The 15,521-nt window shown below is 40.1% G+C and overlaps 1 long non-coding RNA gene across 1 annotated transcript; it reads right to left on the bottom strand.

Moving 5' to 3' along the window:
* Nucleotides 1-9,266: 9,266 nt before the first annotated feature.
* LOC136045942 (uncharacterized) lies at nt 9,267-15,245 on the bottom strand. Its single transcript, XR_010621939.1, has 3 exons — nt 15,163-15,245; nt 10,680-10,794; nt 9,267-9,425 (listed from the first exon to the last, which is right to left on the bottom strand). It is a non-coding gene; the product is annotated as an uncharacterized LOC136045942 (long non-coding RNA).
* Between the last annotated feature and the right edge of the window lie 276 nt (nt 15,246-15,521).

Genomic DNA, 15,521 nt, shown 5'->3' with positions numbered 1-15,521 from the left:
GGAAAAAAGCCCCAAGGGTGGAGGTATCTGAGAAGTCAATAAAAATATTGTCTACCTGAAGGGTTAAAAAATCACAAATAAGGCCCATCCCAAATCATAAGGTCATGAAAATAAATAAATAATTAGTAAGAAGGGAAAATAAAAGTTTTGCTTGTTTAGAGGCTTTAAGCCTTTGGAGCTCCAGTCTGTGAGTGTTTGTTCGCAACCCACATTATCAGACATTCGCTTTCTGTGCTAACAGAGGCTGAGATTTGCATGTGATCGCATGATTCAAGAAGCTGGGGCTTTAAGAAAAAGTCCACTATTGCAGAACTAAGACTTAATTGGTCATAGTTAGCATTACAGCACTTGATTGTTTTTCTTCTGTACTGAAATCTATTGAGAGCCCAAATCTAAGCAGCACTGTGTAAATATCTGATCTTTTTTTGTTGTTGTTGTAGTGATGGTTGAATCAAAACATTAAGAAAGAAAAGTTTTGTTTCAAATCAAATGAAATATTTTATTTCAATGTTCAAAGCTCGTTTTCTTAAAATATGTCAGATACTTTACTTCTGAATAAAATGCTCTCATCTCTCTAAGTGTGTTTTTCTACAAGCCTCATGTGGAGTTCCAGTTGACCCTGATCTACAACTGTCAGAGAACAATACTGGCCCACCTGAGGGGCTCCAGTCTTGTGGGTGACTGAGATGGTGAAATTTCATGGCTTTGAAGTGATAAACCCAATGTAATGGTCACATGGGGTCCTAATATACAAGCATAGAGATGTCACTATCTTAATTTTGATCTCTGAGTGTTGATATTTGTTGTTTGTCTGTTTGTCTTCCTACTTCCTGAGGACTTTTTCTTGATGAAATATTGATAGAAGATGTGCAGTAATGCAGTGAGGAAGGAGGAAAAAGGTATCTGAGGGACCAAGGTGGCTTTCAGGAGGACTTTCTGGGAAGTCTTAACTGTTCCTGCCTGAACAGTTAAGATTTGTAGTGTCTTCTGTGTAGGGTTGAGCTTGGTCAGTTAGAAAAAAATGGTGCATGGTGCCTAGTGAAAGAGAGCAGAGGAAGACTGCTTGAAGAAAATAACTGTGATGGGCAAAATCTGTGAATTAGGCATGAAAAACCCATACTGATCAGTGAATGTACTGACACTCCTGGAGGGAAAACCAGAGGGTCAAAAACTCTTGGTCCATTCTTGCTCCCTCTGAAGTCAATCACTTAGTGCAGTGTCAGGATAAATTATGACATCTGCTACATGGCAGTCTCCCATTTTAACCTTAAACTGCCTCCACAAAGACACTCTGAAGAGGGCTGTAGGTGTATGTGGTTTTTGTTTGTTTGTATATTTCTTGCTTGGTGCTTCTGCATAAATATAGCACAAGTATCTTAGCACCACTGCAATTCTTTGGCACGACTCTGTGCCTTCTGACTACATTAGCATTTCCTTTTTCTTTTATCTTCTTTATTTTTATTTTTCATATATTTATTTTAATAACTAGAACAATCTATTTCTGCAGTTGGAAGAGTGCAAAATTCAATTTATCTCACAGAACACCTAAAATTAATTCACGCAGAAAGGGGGTGGTGGAAGATTTAGGTCCTGACTGCAAGCTTTTGACTGGAGTCATTTGTCATTTTGCTTCACGGATTGGAGCAATGAAGGTTTTATAGTATAAGCCTTTAGAGTGACAGAGCTGCGTGTGATTTCACACTGCTGTGTCAGGATTTCCTTTTGCAGGCCTTCATAAGCAGCCTATACAAATTCACATCTGCTTGAGCCTGGTGTGGAGGGGAGCTGGATTGGACACAACCCTTCTGTCTTTGATACTTGGCATCTGCATTGCTTGTGCTCTGCCAGTGGCTGGAAGTCGGTACAGATGTTGTGCACGTGGGATGTTCATGTGAATTTTTCAGTGCTCTAACTCAGTTCTATAAGATGGTCACTGCATTGGTATTGCTGCAGAAAACAGTGCAAATTGCTGCCTGGAGTTGTGCTTGATGTTGTATGCATTCAGATCTATGATCAGAGGTTGGATAATCCTTTGTAGGAGCTGGATGCTTGCTACCTCCTGCTGGCTGATTGCACTTTCAGATGCTATAAAGCTTGACAGGGCAAAGCAGTGCAGGGGGCAAGAAGTAGTGTCAGTGGAGTCAAGACTTACTGATGGTAACAGTGGGCTGGGCATATCTTCAAGGTATGTGCTGTCAGAAATCCTCACGGGCAGAAGCCTTGGAAGGACCAGGTAGCTGGAGATGGCTGCCCACAGAACCTCATCAAAATGCCCTTTCAATAGAAAGGGAAATGCAGAAAGCATGAAGGCCGTGATGTGGCAGTTCTTCAAGGCTGCTGAGGCAGTGGGGAGAGCTGGGCGTGCAGGTTCCTGGTCCTTCCAGTTACCTTCCACAAGTCTCTGCTTGTTAACACTCCTTTTCTAAGGTGATTTATCTTGCTGTCTTTTGCTGAGTTCTTTTGGATCCAAATGAAGTGCATTCATTCACACCTGCCATATAACCCAGTAGAACTGTACTGAGTGGGCTTCACTACTGAGATCTGTGTTTCAGGTGGGATGCAAATCTATGCTCGTCTCTGCTTCTCTCTCAGGGAAAGAGAGAGCAGGGTGGCAAGGCTTTTCAGAGGCAATGAGAGGTCCAGAATGGCTTCAGAGACCCCCTCCTTTCACAAACCTACTGCTGCTTTCCCTCACCATGAAATGGTGATGGCAGGGGATACAGAACAGCAGTTGTTTGCTTCGTAATATCACAGAACAGCTGAGGTTGGCATGACCTCTGGGTCCATCCAGAAGAGCTGGGCAGCTGCCAGGAGATGCTCAGGAATGGTCCCTTACTAATGCAGCCTCTGTTGTAATGCTGCTTTCAGCCTGCTCTGGCTCTTTCCAGTGTTTGCTTATCAGGATGTGCTGAGGGGAGAGGGGCACATCACTTGACCCTGCCTGGAGTGGCTGCCTGTAGCCCTGCTACTTCAATGTCCCAGTGCTGTGCTATGTGTTAGCGCTATGCCAGGGCTTTGGAAGGATCTTTGTAATGTGTTATATTCAATGCAAAGGAAAAATGGCACTCGGTGTGGTATAAATAGTGAATAAATATCCTTCTTGATGCCTGCACTGTGTTTTTATTGCTTTTGCTTGTCTTCACAATACTGAATTGTTAAGAGTTATCTTGGCACTTTCTGTGTCTTGCCAAAAAAACCCTCAAAGTGGCTTTCAGGGGTTCATTTCAGATGGATTTTCAGTGCCAGTGAAAGAAGAGGTGGGTTTTTTAAAGAATGCAATTTATTTTACTCTCTTTCATCTTGAGTTTATACATGGGCCATTAGCTGCCAGCTGAGTGGTAAACACATAACTGGTGATGGTACTACCCACATCTTGGATCCACTTTCTCCCCCCCAAAAGCTTTTCCCTTCTCTCAAGCTGTGGTTATGAGCTAGTAAACTTCCCTTAACCCTTTTTCAGTAACAGAATTAACTTTCTTCCATTAATGTTACAAGTGCTTCAGGCAAAAGAGCTTTATTCTGTTGCACCTCCTTTGGGATGCCTCCTATACAGAGTTGAATAGGTTGAATGACAAAGCAGTCATTAAAACAACTGTTTGAAGATCATTTACCAAGAAAGAGTAGTCTTGTAGTGAAGTCACTGGGGAAGAGGAAGGCCTAAATTCATATCTCAACTCTTTAGCAGACTCTTGGCATGTCCCTGAAATGCACAAACTCTGGTTTTCCCAACCTTCATCTTTTTTGTAGCAACTTATTCCTCTCAAAAAGGCTATCAGTGAGCTGTGCTGGGTGAATGGCAGTGGAAAATGTAGTCCCTTATCTCCCTGAACTCTAACTCGTTTGTGAAATAGGAGAGAACACTGCTTCCTTGTGCACTGTCAGCCCCTTGTTTAAAGTGGGAGACCTGATCTCAGTTGGGGGTGTAAAATAAAATACAAACATAAAATGTAAATGAATGTCAGGGCTTTCTAATCCATGTCCATGGATCCATGTAATTTCAGTGCTAACTATTATTGGTAAAGAGACTGCAATCTCATACTCACCTTCGTAGGTCATGTTTATATGGAGGTCTCATTGAATTTCTGCACAGTTATGAGGAGGAATAACCCAAACCCATTTTACTTAGCAGTGGAGTAGGTTGTGAATAGGTATGCTGTTGAAGCATTTATTGTTTTTCAACTTAAGTCATGGTTTTATATAAATAATATATGTAGATAGTCAATGCTTGGGAAATGCATTCTTTTCCTTGTGAAATATTTATGGACAGCAGTGCCTACTTAGTATCCAGTCAACTTGGAGAATACAGCTCTAGTAAGAAGGCTTGGTTGCTTTTAATGTCTTGGGTGGAACAGGCTTTCTAGCTGGAAGGTACTGAAAATCTACCATTTTGCCTATCAGTTGCCCCTTCCCTCTCCTGGGACTTGAAATAGACAGTATAGAGAATGAAAACCTCTGCTATGCCATAGGACAGGCAGTGTATGAACAGCAGTAAAGCTGCTTTCTTTTGTGCCTACAGGCAACCTCTTTGAGAAGGGGCAAAGAGTCTACTCCGGTCTGGCTCAGTCCTGAGCTGGCCAAGGGAAAACCTGGTAATGAGGATAATTCATTCTGCAAGTGGGACCTCTTGGGACTGTCATTTGTGGTCAATCAGAATGATCTGAATAGTTTCTATAACAGATTATAAACCCTGAAATGCTGTCATTTTTCATACACAGGACATTTTGCTCACTGTGGAATTCCTGTCTGCATTTTTCAAGTCTACGAATGGAAATGATATGGCACTACTGGTATAATAATCCCATGGGGCATCCATAGTAGGGCTCACCTGAGATCTTTTCTAGCTTGGTAAGAGGTGGTCTCAATCTTTACCATAGACGATATTTCAATCTTTAGATTCACTGCTGAAAATCTCATCCCTTTTGTCACATTCTTTGATCAGAAGACAGAAGTCTTTGTATGGGAATGGGACATCCACTTCTTTGATGTCTAAATTTTTTTCCAGTAAATCAGTGTGCCAGTCCCTGACTGTGATCCAGGCACGTGAGGTGGGCAAGCACATGGGAGAATTAGGGCTTTTTGTTGGTAGCCATAGAGGAGAGGTGACTGAAAATCTGTGCTAAAGTTCTAGTCCTGAAAAAATCTGCTCTGTACACCAGAATTTGCAGATTTGTTTGAACTGACTCAAGCCATCTTAATTACTTACAAAGCAATAACATTTTTGTCCAGTTCTGACTCTTACAGGCTGCAGGGAGATGTGCTTTATGCTGGCTGATGGAAAGGAGCCTTTGTGATGCTTGCTGCAGCTCCCTGCTCCGCTGGCCTATGATGGATGATTTTCTTTGCTTTGCTTAATAACCAATCCTCATGTATCTGTCTGAAACTCACACCATTAAAGTCTTAACTCAGCAATCTAAAATGGTTTATTTTTTGTTTCCTTACCTACATGTCAAAACATAAGCATGAGCTTTACTAATAAATATTTCTATTTTATATGCATATTTTTATGCCATTGTCCCAGTTGTATTTTCAAGGCTAAGGGCTTCAGGATGAGATTCTTCCTGCATGTTTAACAAACAAATACTGAAAAATAAGATATGCTGATGTGGAGATTATTATACATAAATCATTGAAAAATGCTCTTTTTAGAGAAGGGAATCGCAAAAGGAGTCATTGACCTGAATAAAAGAAGCTCAGCCATACTCCAGAGGATTTGCCATTTTGATACACGTTAGTGCTTGCTAACAATTGTAATTTATTAATCCTGTTCTCTCTTCTTTTCCTCTCTCCTTGCACATCTGCTTTTTATTGTAAATAAGAATTGTAAAAATTTTCTAAGAGTGTAAATTGATCTCGTGGTCACTGATTACCACTAAAAGCTACTTGGTAGTCAAAACAATCCCTCAGTAGACCCATAACCAAAATAGGTAGAAGAGCTCTCCTCGCTAGATCATTCAATTTTAATATTTTGAAGAGAAAAAGCAGAATTTGCATCCTGAAACAGAGCCAAGGATATTCTGGACTGATTTGTGGGTCATAACTCTCTCCTGGTCTGTTTGGAAACAGAAGCTTGCTGCCTAGCACAAATTGATGGAGCTCTGCTCCTGCTGATGAAATACTGTTAGCTATGCTGATGGATTCCAGGATAAAGATTGGTGATAGCCAGGACTTTTCCTACTCTCTGGAAGACCAAGATGCCTTGTTTAATTTTAAGTGGCAGTTGAACACTTGGAAACTTCTCCTCATGCAGAGAAACTGGAACCAGGGTCCAGACAGCACAGTGAGATCGCTGTATGTTATTGCTTGTTACCTCTCTGTTATATCTGCAGTACAGAAGTCCTCCTTGCAGAGCTGTCAGGTCTCTGCTTCTATACTCAGCATCCCAAAGCTTCCATCCATGTTCAGAATTTGCCAGATGTATTCATATGCATGTGCTTACAGATGTTCATGCGTACCTGCACAGCAGATGTGATTATTTTTCCTATTACCTCTGCTTTCCAAATGAGGATGCAGTAGTTGAGTATCTTATATCCCAGCAACCAGAACCACATTCTACAAGAAATTAATAAATAATCCAGGGATAGCTAATCTTATCAGTAAATATCCAGTTCTAATTTGTAATCACTAGGTGTCTGTCATAAGAGCAAGCTTTCTCTCTCCCAATACTTTCCAGTTACCCCTAAAATTGCCTGGCTTCTCTTCAAACTGAGCTGTAGTCTCAGTACCATGTTTTCTTTTATTTAACAAATGCTGACTTTTTTATAAGATCTGTTTCTTCCTTTGTCAATATGTTTGCAATTTGTCTAAGGAGTCCTTTTGTGCACCTTCCCTGTGGTATGTTGTAAACACACTGACAGAAGCAGTAGAGTACTTAAACCATCATTACTCCTTGAGTTTCCCCTTCAGCTGCAGCTGTTCTGTTTCTGAAGGTGGATTGCAATGTGCCACTATCTGCGATCAAGTTTTAAATCTTACTCAGATGCAGAAGGTGCTGTGCAGAGCTGAGCTCTTGCGAAGTGTGGAAATAATCTTTTTACTTTTTTTCCCCCTGTTACATTGGTAAGATGAGGTGCTTGTTTGCTAGAATGCTTTTTTTTCTTCTCCTCTGCAGTTTATATTTCCTGCAGAAAAAATACTGTTGGGGGAAAAAAAAAGATATGAAATAAGTTGGCGTGCACAGAGAGAAATAACCAAAAAATATACAGTAGATTTGAGTGATACATTTTGAGAAATTCTTAACATGAGCACACAAATATCTGTCTTTCTAAATAAATTCCTGTATTCTTAGCATTTATTGAATCAGCAGTGTACTCATCTGTTATGTAATGCTAGCAGCTGGTCACCCTTCCCTCTGATGTACGGTTTCCTTTTCTTCTTGTAGTAGTGATAGAATAATGCTATTATTTTTCAGCACCTTTCAGTTAATGTTCCCTTAGGTTGTCATCCAGCTCCCAGTTACTTAAATGTAAATACAGATGAGTTCAGTTCCTAATTTAGAAGAAGAATTAGCTTTGAGCAAAGCATTAATTTATACTGATGGATTAGAAAAGAGCTTCATTCCGAATGAAGACTGTTGGACTGGTTAAAGAAACAATTGTCAGCATCACTTCTATGTGCCCAAGCAGTTTCAGAAATTGGGTTCTAATAGTTGGTATCAGAAAAAAGAGAGGAATAGACAAGCCTGGGTTTCACTGTCCTCCTCTCCATCACAGATATGTCTCTGGTCAACAGATAGCTTCAAAGCTGTAAATAAAAGGGTCTGTGCAAGAAAGGAAAGGAAAAATGATGTTAAAGAACAGCCGTGTGCAAAACATGAGATCACTGGCACTCCCAGTGTGGTCTCCTGCCATGAATCTTTATGTGATAATTTATTGTAAGGGATATATATTTTTATTTTTTTTCTGTTGAAAAGTCACAAATGTTTTGGGGAGATGTCAACGAATTTGGGGTCTGCTTTGCAGTCTGCTGAGATCAATAGAAAGTACTTCTCATTGTGTATATGTTGGCTATGCTATTTGAAATGGCTGTGGTGGAAAACCCAAAGTCGGGCAGATGTTAAACCTCTGGTATCAGATCAAGGACTCTCTTCTACAAAATGCTGAGTAAAGCTGGCTACAAAGTGAAACATCTGTTTTAGGAAAAATGTGGAATTTGTACAATTTTTGTCTCATCGAAATAAAAATAAGACCTCTTGCTTTTGAAAGAGCAAGTGAACAGCAAGAGGTTCAGCTTGGAGTACACCAAAGCCCAGCTCTGAGGCCATTCCTGTAAGATATGGGAAACCAGCGTTCAGTTGATGGTCTACTACATCTCCTTGGCTAGGATCAATCTGTTATGCAAAATTGCTCCCAGTGGACTGGTTTTGACTCAATGAAAGCCTATTCTCTGGGGCAGAGATTCCATGCTCTATAACCCAGACACCAGGACATTTGTAAGGTCTCTGAGAAGACTATGTTAAATCCTTGCCCTGCTTTATTTGGAGCCACCTCATTTTTTTCTGTATCACATGGTATAAATCCACATCACAAGGATGTGTTCTAACCACTGGACTTCTGGCTGTGCTAGAATCCTTTCCCAATCAGATTTTGACCATCAGTCTTCAGTTGGACTGCAATATTCTTCCCAGCAAGCATTTGGTTGAAACTGATATTTCCCATAAAGATTTCCAGTTCAGAGAGATCAGCATTTGCAGTCAAAAAAAAAAAAAAAAATTGGAAAATTCCTGACTAGCACCAGGGCTGAGCACTGTTGAGGTCAATTGACTGCTTGCATCCTTTCTAATGTTTATATCTTTTTATTTCAAAAGAGTTAGAGAGCTGCTCTTCTGGGCAGGAAATTGCAAAAAGGCCAAGGGCTGCATTTAAATAGTGCATTCAACTGTAACTTGCACTGAGTGCAATTTTGAAATAATCTTTATGTAGAAGATGTTGTCTCTACCTACTGAACATGTTGAACTTCCCATATGCCTAATCTGCCTGCTTTTCACAAAACAGAACATTTCTTTCTTAAGTACCAGAGCCAATACTGTAAAAAAAGAGGCCTGGAAAAAGAAACTTTAGAAATGTAGCCCATAAGTTCAGCCCAAAGGGGCTTTCACTGTCAGATGAAGATGAACTCAGAATGCTTAAGTTGAAAAGGGAGGGGATGGAGAGATAAGGGGGTCAGAAAGGTCTAAACAACTCTTGCATGAGCAAAAGGACAAAGAATGCTAAACAGAGATTTTATTGGCATTAGAAATGTGATGATTACAGGCAGCATGCAGTTGGGGCAGCTTTCCTACTTGGCATATTGCTGCTCGTATTCCTACCTCTGCTGTTGTTCACTTGAGGGATTCTCAGCCAAAACACTTTCCCCTTTCTGCTCCTTGTTCCTTTGCTGTAAAGTGATGACAGTGACGTTTTTGTTGCCTTTGTAAAGTACATTGAGATCTGGGGACAAAAGGGATATTTTAGTGTTATTCACTCAGTAAGGGGTACAACTGTAAAACTGAAGTTTGAAATTATCTCTATCTTTCTACACTTTTTTTTATTTTTTCCTTAAAGAAGGTTTTTAATATTTTTATTTCATTTTCTGCTGGGAAAAACCTAGCAATTGCAAACTGATGAACTTAGAAGACTCCTCCGAGACTCCTCCTACAGTCTTGACTTCAGAGCCAAGTCTCAAGCCTTCCTGTGGCTTTGTTGTCAGGTGTAGGTTATGTGCTCTGAAGAGCCGTATTTGGAAAGCAATGTACAAGTAGCAGATAGTGGTAATTCTCCAGGTGTCCCATTGCAAAATGTATTGGGCTAAATGGAAGGCTGGGTTAGAGGCAAGCTGTTGGTGCTGACCTCAGAGCTAGTGTCTACCCACCTGCAGTGCACCAACACTGGCCTGCTGCTGGCCACAAGTTTATCTAGGTGTGAAGGCTGCCTCTGGCTACCTGTTAACTCCATGTAGCATAAAGCCCAAACTGGTCAGCCATGGGGTAGCTCTTACTCACACTGCTCTGTACTTCAGGTTATCATTGCTTGTGCTTTCTTATGTGGTCTCAGCACCTACATATCTCAACACGCAGTGACTGCCCTCAGAAGCTTCTGGGCACAAAGAAGTGTTATGTCTTGCCCATCAGTACAACAGGACTGAAGACTGTGCATTAAATAGAAATCATATAACATTTTTTTAAAAGTTGCAGTGTTGTAATTTCCTGTACATGAGTTGTCTGCATTTAGGTCACAATAAAAAAATCATGTTAATGTCTTTTAGCCCTTATCATCTATCACATGGGCCTTACAGGCAATCAATAATGCAGTCAGAGCTGTATATAGTGACTTTGTTCTGCCATTTGATTCCTGAAAAGACTTTTCATGACCAAAATAAAGACTGGAACAACAGACTATTCAAGAAATCTTGTTATAGGATGAGATCCCATACTCTAGCCCCACAGCTTATTGTCCACATGGAAATCCAGCTGAGAAATTCACCATTGCTTTATCAGCAGAGTTACAAATATTTACGAAGGAACAGAAGTCAAATGGGAAGGACTGTCTAATCCAAGCTATGTATGCTTATAACTGCCCTAAGCATGAAAACAACTGCTTTTTCTCAATTTTTCTTGCTTTATGGGTGGTCTCCAGTGTTATTCATAAATAATCTTTTTTTTCCTTTTTTGACTTTGTACAGGATAAAAAGGATAACAACCGTACCAGCTTCACCAACCCATGGAGAGAACAGCTGAAGAGAGCCTGTGAAATTGCTATGATGAATAGCAGAAGAAGGGAAGGTTTCTTGCAGTGAGAGAGATCTGAGCAGCACTTCAGGCTGGAAGGCAAAGTGAGAAAAACCTTTTTTGGATGTAGCTAGGTAGTTTACTTGGATAGTATTAGAAGTGTGTTATTAGAGAAGAGGAAACCAAGAGAATTTCCTTTCTCCATGCAAGAGAAAAACAAAGAAAAATATGTTTTGGGAAACTTATCTTATTTAGGAAAGGCAAACTGAAATGCTATCCCAAAGAAAGAGCTTGAAGTCAATCAAAGAAAGGAAATTCTAAAAGAAGCAGTCTGTAGGTTAATGTGGACACAGCAATAAGAATTTTACCTTCCTTTATTCAAGAGTTCAGTCTTGCCAATTATTCATCAGACTGGGGCTATAGATTCAATACGCAGCAGTCTTTCCTAAATTCAGAGACACTAGGAACTGTTTTTCTAGAGGTGTTACAATCATAGCTACATTATCTTCAAAGGAGCTGCACAGAAAATAGTATGTATTTTTCTGTTCAGAATATGTCTTGTGAAGGAGAAGCAAGGCTTGAAACCAGTATTGCTATTTCAAATACGTCAGCATCACTGTTGCTTGTTTGGGTTTCAGCTCTATGTACAGTAATGTTTACAAATGGTGGCTGGGTGCTCCTTGAGAGCTTAAGAAGTGGTGACCTAGAAATCTCTGTTACAGAGGCAAAATTGAGCTGTTCTGTTTGTCAAAAGCACTGATTGTATCTGTAGCATCCAGGCCTCCATACTGCCTTTAATATCTACTAAACACAGTGTATTGACTCTTTTATCTCCAGATTCTATTGGTAGGAGGGCTAGCTAGGCTTTATTCTATGACTCTGGTCAGACAAAACACATATCTCACGAAGACCTCAGGCTGGTTTGACTGTATTTGCTAACAGCAGCAGACTAAAGCTCAGCAAATTATTAACAGAAGTTCAGACAAACAGTTCAGCAGTCAAGGCCTGGCATGTGTTGAGATGTTCTGTCCTGATCTATAGCTGTCACTGGTGTGAGTTTACGGTACTGACCCCCTTCTTCATTTCCCTAATGACAGCTGTAAACCTCCTATATCAACAAGGTGGCTTAAACCATGACAAGACTGGCTTTGCCCATCTCTCTGTGCACTTAGCAAACTTCCTTCTCAAAGTGTTCTGGCAGCTCACGTGCAATATGGCATGATATTGAATCTGTTGCTGGCTTAGTGATGAACAGATGTCAGGGAAAAATGATAACAGGAGAAAGGCTGAAAAGCTTTTCCTATGAGGGCTTTCCACCTAGCAGAGGCACTACTAAAATGCAAGACAGTCTTCGGGTTTTTCAATGGAGATAAAGTTTGTTGTTTAGGTCATTCTTGTAGTGAATTTCTGTAAGGCAATGAATATCAGTAGTTACTCTTCCACCTCAGAGTTTGTGGATCTTGAGAAGATGAGAGTGTGATCAAACGTGGACAAGCATTTAGATATGCTGAATACACAACATTGCAATTCTCTTTGAGGAGGATATAGAACTTTGGGTAAATATATCATTAAAAATTGTGTTTGTATATAATTTACCAAAATAATAATTATTATTTTTTTCTAGAAGATATTTAACTTTTTTTTTTTATGTAGTTCTTGAATTTCCAAATGCTTTCCCTCACCATGGAATGGAGTGTTTTTTATTTTCATTACTGAAAATACTGGCTCTTCAATCAGAAGCTTTTGAAAGCAGTATTCTCTGGGTTTCTGCATTATGTTCCTCTTTGGGCAGTTACGTGATTTTATAAAGGCACTGATCACCCACAGATTGCATTGAAGTTGCCGACAGTTTGAATAGTTGGCACCTCAGGAGAAACCAAGAAGTTTGGTGCATCAGCTCATGTCCCTGTGTTTTAAAAACATGGCCTCTGGATTGACTGACTTTGAGACAGGTGAAGTTGATAAAAGTGAAGGAGTATAAAACATCTAAGTGCAGCAGAGGATTAAAAAGGAGGGAAGATAACGAGAAGAGAGATTGTGGCCTAGATTAAAAGGCAGAATTTCATTGGGATGTTTTCTTTATGTCAAGACCTCCTTTTTATTGCCTTTTTTTCTTTATATGGAGTTGCACTGAAAAGGCTGCATCCTGACTCTCCCACATCCCTGTATTTTATCTTGGTCAGTGATGTACATCCTTGTAAAAAGTAGGCTAAATATTTCTGTGGTTAAATGTCACCTGGCTTGGTGGAAGCTCACGTATAGGGCTGGTAGGAATGAGTCACTTCATAAGTTGCAGTGCCTGCTGCTCCCCCTCGTCTAGACTTGTTCTCATCCTAAATCTAGCAAGGTCCTCTCACTGAAGTCACTTAAAACCTGGAATGGAGAGTTCCTGCTATAGCATCCTGTACTTGTATTCTGCAAACAGCAGCTCTGTACAAGGACTGTGTTCCACGGCTGCAGTTGCTAATTCTCAGACTCCTCTGAGGTTTAATAGAGTGTTTCACATTTAATTTTGAAGGTCTGAACAATCCTACTGCTTGGATCTTGTAAGTTAAACAGGGCCAGAGCTGGTTAGCTATTGGATGGGGTTACCTCCAAGGAAAACACAGGTGCTAGCCCGCAGGAAGTGTGATGGTGATTCAGAGGTGGCTCCGATCCCTCTGTGCCTCTCGTGCCAGAGTGCAGCACTGGCAGAGATGACTTCTTCCAAAGGTCAGGGCAGGATGGAAAATGGCTGCCTCTTTATTTTGTTTACAGGGACATGAGAGAAATAGGACACGTCTGATGAGACCAGAAGTCAGCAGATCTCTGCTTCCTTAAAACTGGAAACAGGCTCTCAGAAGAGATCACACCTTTGTTATTCCAGGAGGCCCTTTGTTCTTACAGCACAAAATCCCAATTCTATTATAGCCCTGATGCTGATGGAGAGTCAGTTCTGCTCTACGAGTGAGGAATGTTCCTTTTGTCAGACTTTCACATAGAAGGTTAGCTTAGGATGGAGTTCTCTCTTTTCATTAAGTTAGAATGTTTGCACTTCAGTTATTTTGGGTCAAAATTCCTTTGAGCTTAGAACTTGAGTTTCCTCATAGCACTGAATGAGAGTTCTTATAACAGGTATGGTTCTACCTCTTTGGACCCAGCCATGTATCTTATACCTAGCTCCAAACTTCAGTTCTCTAAATAAGAAATGATGCTGTGGCTCATCCTGGCTCTAGACAATGATCTAACAGACATCAAAGTTACTCCTTTGAAATGACACCTTTCTCTGTGCCTTTTTATGATAAAATGCCATAAGGTGAAATCTATCTTTGGGACAGACTTTGCCTCAAAAGAATAGAGAACTTTTTTTCAGAAGAATTATTGTGGTTCTCAATTGTATTGCTATGGTCTATTGACCAGGAATTTATTGTGTCTTTATTTGGGACTGAACTGGATGCATGCTTCGTTATAATGTTGAGGCACTTTTCATCACAGATTTCCTGATGTCTGTAGTCTCAACAGAGTGAAACAGTGCTAAGTATTTTCTAAAATGAAGTCAAGTGAATGCAAAGCATATGCTTAATGGAGTGCCTATTTAAATGTTGTCCCAAAAGAAGGATAGATTTCTCATCCTTAAGCATTTTGCATTAAATCATATGGGATAAAATTCAAGATTCATTTCAATGAATCAGTTGACTTAGTATGAATTAGCTCTTTGCTGATCAACCACTGATGGTGCTTTGAATTCAGACCTGCTCTGGGATGCTCCATTTCAATGTCAGCTTGTTTTGGCTAGTCCTGGAGTACTTTACATAGAAGTTTGCCAATTGCAGTTGGAGTTGTCACTTGCTTTTTGAGGGGAGAAGCGGGGAGCAAGTACAGCTTCTAGATTTTTGTGGGTTTTGGCATCTTCATGACAGTTTTACTGAGCTTGCACATATTATGCTCTTGCTGACATTTCCTCCTTTTGAAGTCATTAAAACCAATTTCATATTTATAAATAAATTGTCCTAATGCATCTAATATTTGATGAGGTCTGGCTGCTGCCTGCTTTTCTTTTTAATGTTTACACCAGGTGCCTCTTGCTATCAAGGAACCAAGCAATGAATAAATTTAACAGATATTTCTTTTAATTAGCCCCCAAAGAGCTAGCAATGAAAAATACTATCAGAAACATTTACTGCTATAGAAAATACAAGACTTCTTCTCAAAGCCACTATGCAGAACTACAGAGCAGCAATAAAATCATCACTTGGATGCAGACATAGATTGTTTACATAGGGATCTTGCATGAACCATGCATTTATTAGTATTAACTTCTGAGCATGTCTCTAAGTGCTTCTAAGCATGCAAACACCTCTACACATGCATGTGGGTAGAACTATTGAAGTCAGTGGGATAGCTGTGCTACCTAACATTAGGCATGTGCATTAAAGTTGGTAGGATTAAGGCTCCATTACGCATATCCCCAAGAGCTTTACCTTCTCTCAGGAGAGGGGAGGAAAACTTCTGTTCCAGATTGGTGTAATTACTGTAACATACAATACTGGTAAACCAGATCCTCTGAATGTCTGCAACGTTTCAAAATACATTAAGATACAGGCTAAAGGCTGACAGTTTCTTATTCTGACTCACATGCTGCCCCTTCTGCTTTTGATTCTGCATTCAGAACTGCCATATGAGTGTCAGAGCTGCAATAAATATGCATTTATGTAGCACTATTCTTTTTTTGAAGTTTTCTATACACTTTACAGACTGCTCTTTATTTCCACAGATCTCAGAGTTTTCAATATCTCTCTAAGTATTGTTATCCTCCTTTTATTGAGGGAGAAATGGGTGT

The sequence above is a fragment of the Cyrtonyx montezumae genome, unplaced genomic scaffold (genome assembly GCF_038088225.1).
Source record: "Cyrtonyx montezumae isolate F1298 unplaced genomic scaffold, pur_monq_1.0 scaffold_15, whole genome shotgun sequence".
NCBI classification, from domain to species: Eukaryota; Metazoa; Chordata; class Aves; order Galliformes; family Odontophoridae; genus Cyrtonyx; species Cyrtonyx montezumae.
Note: the sequence above shows the minus strand (reverse complement) of the source record. Positions and strands in the feature narration are given on the sequence as shown.